Raw genomic sequence first — 13842 nt, forward strand, 5'->3', positions numbered from 1 at the left:
GAATTACCCCCAACACTATGATTTGTTTTACTTGGAGATGCATTCGTGTCACCCATGATGTGGCTCTACGAAGGAAGTATACGTATCTAGAAATCGCCAAATAGAAGCACTGCTCATCATAGGATGAATTTGGCAAGCTAGTAATCCCCTTTGAAGATTGTACATTTGCAAAGAAGGCAAACAATGATGAATTCGAATTAATACATGAATATACATTTCCAATCATATTAAGTGAGTTCAGAGAAGAAAAGCATTTCTTTATTTGCTCATTCATCTATGAGATGCAATATAAGTGGCACTACCACACTCAATTCACACCCATTCCTTTATCTTCTCCCCATGCACACATCTATCTTATCTCCACCTTTCTCATAAAAACATAGTGCAATCACACATCTGATTCTCTGTAGTCTATTGTATAAACAATTACCATGGTAACCCACTACCTCCTTTACAATTGATTATTGATTCCTTAAGTAGTCTCCCCCATCAGGTTGGCATATTTTCCACACCCGATATCTTAACTAAATCCATTCCATTGATGATATCGAAACCACAACTAGGAACACCGCTGAAGATTTTAAGCAAAGTCCTTGTCAATACTATTGGTAGAATCACATTGTGACTTTTAGCCACCCTCCTTTATGGTGACTGGGTGTCCCTCTATCATGGACTACATTAAGATAGGGCTGACTAGTTTGGTCCATTCAATGACACAAATTTTTAGCCATGACTCTGAGTTTGCCGTTCATTTTCTACTTTGCCTTGTCCTTTGCTTCATTATTCACTTTGTTGTTGAATAAATTTGCTTTCGTGTCAAACATTGCCCCCAACTCTTGCTAAATTCATGTTCTCACGATGTTGACAATGCTTGCTCCATTCGTCTCAAACAAGCTTTGTGATTCCATCTTGGAATGGAGGCATAGCACATTTGTCTAGGAGCTGGAACATTTTATTTTCCCTTAGTGTTATTCTTGTGATATTGTTCTTTATGCAGAGTTTCTTGTCCATTCATGAGCTTCATTGTATTCATCATGGTATCCAAAAGGAGAATGGGTTTGTTCGCCGCCATTGCCCTTATCTTCTTTGCATTGTGTTTTCTCTCATCCAACTTTGTTTAGTATTAGAGTTAGAAGATGCAATCTTTCTTTTTTTTGCTTGCCGATTTGCGAAGTTCCCAATGAGGTCATCCAAGCCATAGTCGGTTGAAACAATAATTGCACGACCATGGAGTCATTATCATCTGATTAAGGTCAATGGCCTTTTCCATCTTGACCTTCCTCTACTCCTTATTTTGATTGTATCTTGGCTCATCCAAGGCGACTTGGTTCTCTTGATGGACCCACTTGACTTATGTGAGTTGAACTTACCTCGAAAGAAAGGGAGAAGTGCTTACAAGACAGGGAAAATACAACATTCCTACTAACCGAAGCCTCATATCTGGCTATCAATTAGCAGCCCCCTTGGACTGAGCGTCTTAGCACCACAATAGGTGTAAGCCAAGCAGTTAGGGATGCTACTATCCAGCCACTTGGCCGGATGAGGTTGGCAAAGCTCGTTTGGAGAGCATTTTGCATGAAACATCGTTTGGTGGATTTTGAGTAATATATGAGTAGACCTCTTCAATAAAAAAGAAAGAAAGGGGGAAGTGCACTTGCAGAATTCTTGTACCGTTATGCGGAGCCCTTCTCTCAAAAAAGTCTAAACCTTCCTAAACTCTAAACCTCCCTAACCATTGAGGAGCCCTCCTCTCGCAGACTGAGGCGTTTTGATGAGATAGAGTTCACTGTTTTGGGGAGCCCAAACACGGAGTTCAAGGGGGGCGTGAAGATCTGAGAGCTCTGCACAGAGCTTGAAAGAGCATGGAGGCTAAACACTCTTTTGCTCGGTGATTCTCTTTGCTGCACCCTAAAGCATTAACATAAATGTGAATATAGTCATGATGAAACAATGGCTGCCAAAGGCCTTTCGAAGCTCTGACTAAGAATGTTGGGTATTCGAGAGTTAGATTCATTGGAATAGTAGGTAACACACACACCATCCTAACAATTAGGGTTAAGAATGGATATACCTTATAGCCAGTTCCAATGAAATGATTCTTTTAATAGTACTAATGAGTCAAATAGTTTTGGACCTATAAATTTAGAAAAAAGGGGGTAAATCCATAAAATTAACCCCTTTCTTCTAGGAGGAAAAAAAAAGATTTTTTATGCTCACATGGTTATAGGGTAATAATAAGTAAATGACCTTTAAAAGATATTTTTGGGCATAAAGATTAGCAAATGTCCCTTCCTTTTTGAAAGGGCAATGAAAAGACCATAGGACCCTTCATTTTCCAAAGCAACCCTTCATTTACTAGGAGGACACTTCTATAAATACCACCTTTAGTTCCAAATTGGTGCATCGTGATTCTAAAAGCTCAAGCACATGATTGGCTACAAGTAAAGTTTGTGGGCATTGTGCAAAGGTAAGTGACATAAGCATCTATCTTCTACAGTACTCTATAGGCAGTTAAGTGCTACTATGATTTAAATTCAAAGGTCCATTACAATCCGTGGCAGGTCGCAGATTCACAGTATGCCACATAGAACCCAACAAATTATGAAGGAGCTTCCAACATTAATGCATTAGTCTTCCATCATTGCGTGGGGCAGTACAGTGCTGATGTAGACACAGACAATGATATGGCCTCGTAGCCATGTGGATAACTACAATATGTGGGTGCCTCGAGCACAATCCCCACTGCCAATGAAGATACAAAGAAGGGCTCGTAGGCTCATGGCCACTGGCAGTCCACACAGAGGCAGAGGTGACACACAGTCATGCCAATAAGAGTATGGCTATAGTGGGGCAAGGTGGCACATCTATGGCCACTGTCATCTACACGGATGGCAGCTAGTAGCCTTATTGAATTCTATCCACACAGTCATATAGAATGGTCCATCACGGAGGGGGTGAAGCAGTGAGCACACTACCACATGGCACGCCCGGGTACTATGGTCCTATGGCCTTGAGTTGCGGGAGTCACAAATAGTCGTGCCATTAATGGCATGGCTACATTAGAGCAACGTGGTGCATAGATAGTTGTGGGCATCTATACGGGTGGTGATGTGGTGCCACAGTAAACTACATGGAATTTCATGATAGTGGGAGGTCCCATCTGAAGGCCTTAGGTCCTTTTATACCCTTTTTACCTTAGGACCTTTTTTGACTTCAGGATGTCAAGAGCCCTTGACCTTTTAATTTGGACCTTAAGACTTTTGGCCCTTCTAATTGGACCTAAGGGCCTTGTAACTTTTTGTCCATTAGGTGCTTTATTAGCCCCTTAGGGCCTTAAATACATTTTTCCATTAGGTCCTTTGTCCCCTTTTGGGCCTTAAATACATTATGGACCCTGGGTTTTTTTTCAAAATCCTTAGGCAATCCATAGTTTTTTTTTTTGGGAAAAAAAGGAAAAAGCAAAAGCCTTACCAATTGTTTTTGTATGGAAAAGTTACAATTAGTGTTGACCTTTTCTATAGATATTATCCTTTATTTTTTTAAAAAAAAGAGAAAAAAGAAAATTTTCTTTTTTTATGAAATACAAGTGTGGTAGTATTTTATATGTGAAAGGATTTATGAATTTTCCAATCCATTTTTTTCTAAGGATCAATATTTTACTTTACTTTGTACATTGCTAACAAGTCCAGTATTACTATGACACCTGTCTTCCCTTCTAGTTTGAGCTATTCTAACTTAAGTGGGTGGGATGGTGGTAGGTATCATTCTTTATAAATACCTTTTCGTATATATCATTTGATTCAACCACATCTAGTCTTCATAAATAGCTTTTCTGTTTCCACATCTAGTCTTTCTAAATACCTTTTCCTATATATCATTTGATGTTAATGTGTTCATATATTCTTGGACCTTCTTGAGGGGTTTTTCATATCTTAACACACACACAAATATTGCCATCATGGTTTGGTTGCCTTGATTCCTTGAATATATGACTCTCACTACATCTTATGACTATTCTTCAAATGGCTCTACAGTAGCACACTAATCTTTTGGACTTGGGGTACTTTGATAATCTTGCCATTCCTAATCCTGTGGTACAAGCTACTCTAGCTCTTATCGATAATAAGGAGATTCACAAAAAGATCATCGAGCATGACCTGGTGGCTAAGGAAATAGGTAATAACACACTATTACACAATTTTAGCATTGAAGAATGGTCATTGGTCCTTGATACTAGCCAAAAGAGTGTAACTAAAGCCCATTCACTCCTTTCAAAAATGGAAACTTTGATTGATGAAATCATTTCTAATGGTGATGATATCAATGGTTGTCATCATGAGAAGAAATGCTTCCTAAATTGAAAAGGCTCTATCATCTACCATTACACCAAAAGTCACTATAGAGCTTCCATGGTTAAAAAAATTGCCATTTCCTCATCTAAGCAAGAAAAGTTGGATACTTTCTCCAACCTACTTATTACTTCAGTGGAACACCTAAAGCAAATGATAATCTCACCACTCCACAAGGATCGTCTTGTATTCGTACCATGCCTTCTAGGGAGGTGGAATTTGATGTGCCTCAAGAGACTCATCAAAACAAAATGTGGACACTGAACAATTTGAATCTATTGACACCTTTGAGCATATATATCCTAAAATTTTGGGGCTCACTTTCTAATGTGGAAGTGGAAAAAATGCAAACAGGCAGCTCTCAAAGGAGTCAGTTAGCATTCCTTGTGCACCAACACTATCTACATGGATGCAAGGAAGTGTTATAACTTCAAACTCCTACTATGAGTTTGTGGAGGCTTTAACACTAGTACAAAAAGGGCTGCAAATTACAAATCCCTTTGGTGAAACTGTAGATCATGGAGGTCAAGGGTTGAGGGATTAAGGGTTTAGGGGGATCATAGGAGTGGGAGAGCAAGAAGATGTAAGAGCAGGGGGGAGAAGGAGAGTGTGGAGAAGGGAGAAGGAGAGGGTGGAGAAGGGAGGAGGAGGAGGGAGGAGAAGGGAGGAGGAGGAGGAAGGAGGAGGAGGAGGAGGAGTTGCGAGGAGGAGAGGGAGAGGAGGGGTTGCAAGGTTGGAGGGGAGGGGAGGAGTTGGAAGGTTAGGACATGCTTTTGGACGTGGAGTGCAAGGAAGCATGGACACTTGGAGACAATTGTCTGGAATACCAAAGTAGACCTCAACACAATGTCCCAAAGAGTTTGGGCTTAATTCCATTATGGGGTATTTATACAAGTTAGAGTTGCATGTAGGACTTGCACGTAGAACATGCATGTAGGAGTTGCATGTGGAACATGCATGTAGGAGTTGCATGTAGAAACTGCATGTATGAATCCATGCAAGTTGGATTCCTAAGAGGAATTATCGCTAGCCTCATGCAAGTACAAGTGGAGCTTTGCTACACACACATTTTGTGCTACCTACGTGCATGTTGGCATAGAGACAACATACTCCTAGATCCAATTTATTACCCATCCTCAGGTTATGGATTATTTTGATTTCAGAGTTGGGATGCCATGCATGTAACCCAGTGGTGGCTATTGAGCTTATGGCATTCCAGTTGCTCTTGCTATAAGCTTATACAATTTTTGGTATGTAGCCGGGAAGCTTATATCCGCTGAAGGAGAGGTAGACGGCTGTGAATTTTTGGACGGGATCTCATTGTTAAGGCTGCAGACTTTGTCGTTGAATCTTCTTGGGAAGAGGTTTGGCGGGGTTCTCGTTTCTGAGGCTGAAATTTCTTGCTATCCTGCATTCATGTTGGATGGGATTGCACCTGGATCATTGAACTTGTAGATCAGTTTGCATGAAAGTAAGATATTTGTGCATGAGGAGATGGCTATGATGTTTGGAGGGGGTCTCGTTGTTTGCTGAGGCTGCAAACTCTTTTGCCGAATTAGATTTGGCATAGCTTCTTGTCTTGCTTGTGAATTCATTGCATGCCTTGAGAGTATGGATTGAAAATGTGTGATACTATTATTGATGCAATCTATTATGTGCCTATGCAAAATCGTGTGAGTGCACATGATTTGTCAACTAGGTAGGGACTAACTATATGCTTATTTGTGGGTTTTCATAGGACAACTAAGACTAAATCATCCCTACGTGGAAATTGATTAGGTCTACCTATACGTGCAAAAACGTGCATATGCCAGTGAGTGTGCATGTAACAATTAGTGCAAACTATATGTGCGAAAACATGCATATGCTCGTGAGTGCATGTGTAACAATCTAGTGCTAACAACTATTGAAGACTTAGGGTTCCCAAATCTTCATTATTGTCAGGGATGGCTTGTGTGTTGATGTAGTAGCGCTTCAGTCGCCTCCCATTTATGGTTGTGTTAAATTGGACTTTATCCAATGTTTCTAGTAGCACAGCTCCGATGGGATTCATATTTCTTACTCGATAAGGTCCTTGACCTACATACTCGAGTTTGCCCTTGTAGATTTTTCTTCTACGTTTTTCTGTTGTCATGGCATGGTAGGCAACTGACCTGGAGTTTGCATGCTTCTCCAATTGATAGAGTCTTTCTTTCAAGGATGCATGATCTCCCATGCATTCCTGTACTGCTATGTGTAGGCTTGGTATTATAAATTCTAGTGGGACCACAGCTTCAAGGAGGCTGTACACCAATTGAAAAGGTGTATTCCCTATACTGACCTTGAGTGTGGTTTGGTATGCCCATAAGGCTACATTTAGTTTCTTTGCCCAATCAAAATGCTGTGGTTGTACTACCTTGGTGAGGATAATGCATATTATTTTGTTGGTGGATTTGACCTATCCATTCCCTTGGGGGTAGTAGGGTGTGCTTTTTCTATGGATTATCATAAAGCCAAACAAGAGTTCTTGGATAACCGCATTGACAAAATGCGTACCTCTATGTGACACAATTTCAATGGGGCATCCAAATTGGGTAATCACATTCTTGTATAAGAGCCTTGCTGTGCTTCTAGCATGTGTGCTTCTAGCATCTACCTTTCTGACTGCTTTAGCTTCAGCCCATTTGGTAAAGTAATCAGTGGCCATAATGATGTAGTGTGCCTGTGTTCCCTTTGCTACTGCTGGATGGATGGGACCCATAAAATCAATCCCCCTTTTTGTGCAACAATTATTGTTAGGGGATTGAAGTCCTTGTGTTGTGGTTTAGTAGTCCATTGGCATACATCACAGCTTTTAACATATTCATAGGCATCTGCCCAAAGTGTTGGTCACTAGTAGCCTACAAGAAGGACTTTTCTTGCTATCGCTTCCCCTTGGAAGTGTCCTCCTGCAATTCCTTCATGGACTTCACTGAGGATGTTGGGGTAAAGGCCAATGGCCTAGTATATACCCTTTTGTACCATACATACATAATAAGAGCTTACCTTAATCTGGGTGAGTTAGTATCCACAATTTCAATGTTCTCCCTTTCTTTGTTGCTCTCCGATAAGACCTCCTCTCCATCAATTGGTATCAGAGCTTAGTTGAGCGAAGCCAACAAGGAGACTGTAGCATTGCGGTGTTGTCGTGCCAAGAGCTCGAACTTGTTGTGTGGAGTCTCCTACTACCCGTGGGCTGCCCCTGGGAGCTGTAGTTTGACATATACTAGCTCGTTTTTACTGTTTCAGCCATATATATTAGGTTGCCTCGACTGGTCTAGTAATCTATTGCCTTGTTTGAGCAGGGGAGAAGGAATATTATCCATCTACGGTCAAAAACGACCTGTTGCTCTGCAATTCCAGCCACTGGAAGTTGCTTTTTTGGGGCCCAAAAGCAAAAACGTCTTTTGCTTGTGGCGGACTCCAATTGATCTAAGGCGGCTGATACATTCAGATTTCAATTGGGTTTATGCCTTCAAGTTGATGCATATCAAGCCAAAGGTTGGTTGAAAGTGATTGCTTACAATTGATGAATTTTGAGCCTTTGTTTAGTTGAGAAAGTGAGCATAAGTGAGCAGTGTTTTTTTGAAGCTATCTTGTATCCCAGGAAGGGATTATTTTTTTGTGAGAGCAATACTCTTCCCACTAAGGGAATTTTTTGGACAATAATTTTCAGAATTGTTGGGCTATTTCATTGGAGTTTATGCCTCAAATGCTTCAGGAAAAGTTGGTGATTGGTAGTTTGCAGTCTTGTGACAGCAGTAAAAAGTGAGCAGATGGCTGTTTTCAGAAGTGAATATCAGAGAATCCATGAGGAATTGTCTTCTAAGTTGGACTAAGAGGTTTTAGTTTTTTGGACAATCTACAATCTTGTTTTTGAAAGCGTTTCAATTTGAGATTTAGAGAAAAAATATGATGACTGGTATGCCCATGATTTACAGTTTTGACAGTTTATGACAGTAGCTAGAAAAAGTGAGTAGGGGGCTGCATTCAGCAGTGAATATCAAAAAATCCATAATGAATTTGGACTTGCAGTAAACTAGAAGTTTGTAGATCTATTGGTTGTCTACAACTTTGGTGTTTACAACAAAGGCAACCGAGTTACGGTTGGGAAGATATTGACAGTTCAAAATAGGCCAAAACTATTGCAGACTGTTATTACAGTAGTAAAAGTTTGCAGGTGGTGGATTCCAACAGCAGATATAAGGAAATCTGTAAGGATTTTGGACTTGCTATAAACTGAGAAGTTGTAGAGTTTTCTACAAGCTACATTTCTTCTGTTTACACTTTTTGCATTGGAGCTACTGTGCAAAAGCTATTGGTTAGTTTTGGGATGCCCTGAGGTCACAACAAAACATGTATTTGTGACGGTGACAGTGTGGCTGTTGTCATTGCAGTTGATATTTTTTGGGCTTGAGTTTGGTACATTGGTGCAATGTATCTTGGTTGTTCTGTCATCCATTATGATGGCTTCAACATCAGAGAATGCCATTGTTTAACATTGAGAAGTTGGATGGCACAAACTTCTCCTGTTGGAAGGAGCAAATCTACAATGTTCTGGTGCAGAAGAAGAAAGTAAAGCCTATAAAACGCAAAGGCATAAAGCCAGAGGATTGGGAAGATAATGAAGAGTGGAAGGAATTGGATGAGCTTGCACTCTCCACGATCATGCTCACACTTTCAAAATCGGTGTATTTCAATGTGAAAGATACTACAGGTGGTGCCTATGGTGTGTGGACAAAGTTGCATGATCTTTATGAGGTAATTTTCCATGTATTGTTGCCAAAAAACACATGATAGCCATCATCATCAAGCAGTCCCGTACTTATCAAGCTCTTTTTCAGATTTGGGACATGCCTAACATTCTTGAGTACAAATGTAGAACCATTAGGAAGAGACAAGTGGATATCTCCCACTCCAACAATGTCATGTGGATAATCATTTCCAAGTCTCACGGTTCCTTTCCTTCCTGCATCATAAATAGTAAACCATTCCCTATGTGGAGTGACATGGAAAGATGCTCCTGAGTCTAGTATCCAATTCTGTGACAATGCATCATCACTAGTCACAAGAAAAGCATGCTCAAACAGAGGCATAAAGAATGTCACCCTCATCACTATTGTTACTTATGGCATTCACTTCCTCTATATTGACCATAGATTTCTCTTCCTTCTTGGACTGCACATTAGCTTTGCCTTTTCCTTTATCGTCCTTCCATTTGTAGCAATCCTTTTTGAAATGGCCTTTGTTCCCATAATAGAAGCATTCCAAATCCTTTTTGGCATGGGATTTTCCTTTAGATTTGCTTCTAGACTTGCTTGTATTTCTCTTGTGGTATTTCCTCCTGGAATATGACCTCCCTCTCACATTGAGAGCACTTGAACTTTTAGTTCCAGCATTGTTCTTTCTATTTACCTCCTCAGTGAGAAGGCTACTCTCAACATCACTGCTTGTCAAGCCTCCTGCATGGGCTGAATTGCTTATAGCAGTCCTAAAAGTGTCCCAACTTTCAGGAAGGGTGACCAATAAGAACATTGCCTTAACTAAGTCATCAAAGGCAATTTTTTGAGCTGAAAGTTGACTGAAAATTGCGTTAAACTCATTTAAATGGCTAGACATTGAAGTCCCTTCTTCCATGCAAAAGTTTCTTTAGCCAATACACTTGATAAGTGGCACTCTGCTAGAGGTTCCAAGCATGGAATGTTGTACTCAATGCATATGTCATGCATAAGAGATAATGTAATCAATGTGATCGAGCAACCATTCGTCTCTTTGTGGCATCGTCGGTTGGGACACATGAGCATGACAGGAATGAAGATACTTTCTGGTTTGCAGTATGTTTCCGTGTTTAACTTTTCATATTTTAGCATGTGTGAGCATTGCATGTATGGGAAGCAAACACGGTCTTTACATAAAAAATCTTTGGGCAAGAAGAGGCTTGAACTATTGGAGTTGGTTCACAGTGATGTGTGTGGACCTATGCCTAATGTCTCATCGGGTGGTGCTTCTTACTTTGCTACTTTCATTGATGATGCTTCACAAAAAGTGTGGGTCTATCCTCTTCGGAAGAAGAGTGATGTCTTTGATGCATTTCAAAAGTTCTTAGCATTTGCTGAAAATCAGTCGGGCAAGAAGCTCAAATGCTTGCACACTGATAATGGAGGAGAGTATACCTCTCATGTATCTAAGAATTTTTGTGAGCTACGTGGCATCAAGTGGGAGTTGACTACTTCTGAGAATCCTTCTCAAAATGGGGTTGCTGAGAAGATGAATAGAACTATTCAAGAAAGGAATATAAGCATGCTTTCTAATGCCAGTCTACCTCATGGCTTTTGGGTTGAGTCTCTCAAGACAGCAGTACATCTTATCAATAGATCGCCTAGCAAGGCACTAGATGGGAAAGTGCCAAAAGAGGTTTGGTTAGGCAAGCCACCATCTTATGGGCATCTTCATGTATTTGGCTGTGAAGCTTTTGTTCATATCCCTAAGGAAAAATGCAGCAAGCTTGATCCAAAGTCAAGGAAGTGCATTTTTCTTGGATATGGTGATTCAGGCGAGATGGGATACCGATTCTGGGATCCAGAGGCCAGGAAGATAGTATCAGCCATGATATTATCTTTAATGAGGACAAGATGCACAAGAAGCCAGAAAAGACTGTTGAGATATGCAGAGTGGTGTTTTAAGAGGATGGACAACCACCATATGAGAGGCATGCAAAACCTATTCCACATGATGCAGGGCATGGATAGCCCATAGATTGTGAGGTGGGAGAGCCACATCTAGGTGGAAAACCTCAAGTTATGCAGGAAAATCAGTTGGGACAGCAAGATGCTCATGGTGAGCAAGTGTTAAGATGTTCCACTAGAGTCTCACGACCTCCACAGAGATATACTCCATCTCTAGATTATGTCATGTTGACAGATTGTGGTGAGCCTTCATGCTTTGAGGATGCTATGTCTAGGAGTGACAAGCATAAGTGGGAGAAGGTTGATGAAGAATGCTACTTGTGATTTGGTTTATTTGTCCAAAGGAAAGCATGCTTTGCCATGCAAATGGGTTTACAAGCTGAAGATGTCTCCAGTAGATGCATTGCCTAAGTATAAGGCAAGGTTGGTAGCCAAGGGTTTTAAACAGGAGAAGGGTATTGACTTTGATGAGATATTTTCCCTAGTGGTGAAGATGACTACCCTTCATATAGTGCTTGAATTGGTTGCCAGAGAGGACATTGAGCTTGTCCAAATGGATGTAAAAATAGCTTTTCTACATGGAGATATTCATGAGAATATCTATATGTAGTAGCCAGAGGGGTTTGTTGTGCAGGGCAAAGAACGGATGGTATGCAAGCTTCAGAAAAGTCTTTATCGGCTGAAGCAGGCTCCTAGGGAGTGGTACCATGAGTTTGATGCATTTATGCGATCCCAAGGGCACACACGGAGTGAGACAGATCATTACCTCTACACAAAGAAGGCATCAGATGGCAGCCTTCTTATTTTGATTTTATATGTTGATGACATGCTTATTGCTGGGAAATCTACTTTGGATGTGGATGCCTTGAAGAAAAGATTGCATGAGACCTTTGACATCAAGAATTTGGGTGATGCCAGTCACATACTTGGCATGAGGATTGTTTGGGGTAGGAATAAGAAACTCCTTCATTTGTCATAGAAAGAGTACATTAGCAAGGTACTTGAGCATTTCAATATGGAGAGGGGGAAGTCCATAAGTACTCCGTTGCCTCCATATGTGAAACTCAGCCAAGCGGACAGCCCTAAGTTAGATGAGGAGCAGGCTGAAATGGCAAAGTTACCTTATGCATCCACAATAGGAAGCTTGATGTATGCCATGGTTGCTACACATCCAGATATATTGCTTTTGTAGTGGGAGCTATTAGCAGGTATATGGCAAATCCTGGCAAGAAGCATTGGAAGGTAGTGAAAGGTATCATGAGATACTTGAATGGTACAAAGAACATGTGTATTTTCTTTGGGAGGAAGGACACATCTGTGGTTGGATATGCAGATGTTGATTTTGGAGGGAATGTAGACACCAGGAGGTCTACTACAGGATATGTTTTCTCATTCATTGGAGGTGCAGTTTCATGGGTCTCTCATTTGCAGCCATGTATGGCTTTGTCTACCACTGAGGTAGTGTATGTTGCAGCCACTGAGGCATGCAAGGAAGCTATATGGCTTACTCGTCTAGTGGGAGACTTGAGCATTGTAGGAGAGGTTCCAGTTTTGCACTGTGCTAATCAGAGTGCCATCTAATTGGTACCGAATCCTATCTTCCATGCGAAGACAAAGCATATTGATGTGAAGTATCACTTCATCAGAGAGGTGATTGAGGACAAGCGCATCCAGCTTGTCAACGTTCACATAGATGAGAACCCTGTAGATCTTCTTACAAATAGTCTTTCCTCAGAGCGATTTACACATTGCAGAGTATTGATGGGTGTCGGATGACATTAGGATGCCCATCTTCTCCCTTAAAGGAAAAGTGGCCTTTAAGTGGGAGATTGTTAGGGTAAAGGACAATGGCCTACTATATACCCCTTTGTACCATACATACATAATAAGAGCTTACCTTGATCTGGATGAGTTAGCACCCACACTTTCGGTGTTCTCCCTTTCTTTGTTGCTCTTTGATAAGACCTCCTCTCCATCAGAGAATTGGCATGATCTCATGTGGCATTACACATCTCCTTAAAATGTGGTCCTTGCCCATCTTGTATCATTGTCCTGCAATGAGTTGACAGGGTGTAGCTTTTAAAACTAGTTTTCTGGCATTCACTGGTTTCATTTCAGGGGGTGGTCTTCCTGCCATTAAGTACCCAATGATATTTGCACACTATTCTGGAACATCATCTATATGAAATAGTGTACCATCTAACAAGTCATCTTCTACTCCAGTGGCTTCTTCTCCCAACTTGACACGAGACATGTGATCGAAAATGTAGTGTTGGGCACCTTTGCAAACCACTATTTTGAAATTGAATTCTTGAAGCAAGAGGAGCCATCTAGTTATTCTTCGTGTTGTACATGGATGGTTCACAAGATAACACAATACTTGATGGTCAATGTAGAAGACAAAATCATTTTCCAATAAATAGTGTCAAAATTTCTTAACACTATACACCATTGCTAGGGCTTCTCTTTCTATGGTGGTATAGTTGATCTCTACATCATTGAGTTGTCGACTGGCAAAGTAGAATGGGTAGTCTTTCTTATATTCATCAGGTTGGCAAGGCACACTCCCAATTGCATACTTGGAGCCATCAGTATGAACATGGAAATCAATATGCCAATTGGGAGATATAAGGATAGGTGTTGTGATTAGGCGCCACTTTAAAAGCTTAAAGGCTTGGTCGCACTCTTTTGTCCATAAGATTTCCACTAATAATTTGTAAAGTGGTCTAGCTATCATGTCATGCTATAAGATAAATCTCCTATAATAGCCGGCATGTCCCATAAAGACA

Source organism: Dipteris shenzhenensis, chromosome 24, assembly GCF_047967505.1.
Source record: "Dipteris shenzhenensis isolate YYH24624 ecotype China chromosome 24, Dip_SZ_1.0, whole genome shotgun sequence".
In the NCBI taxonomy this organism is placed as follows: Eukaryota; Viridiplantae; Streptophyta; class Polypodiopsida; order Gleicheniales; family Dipteridaceae; genus Dipteris; species Dipteris shenzhenensis.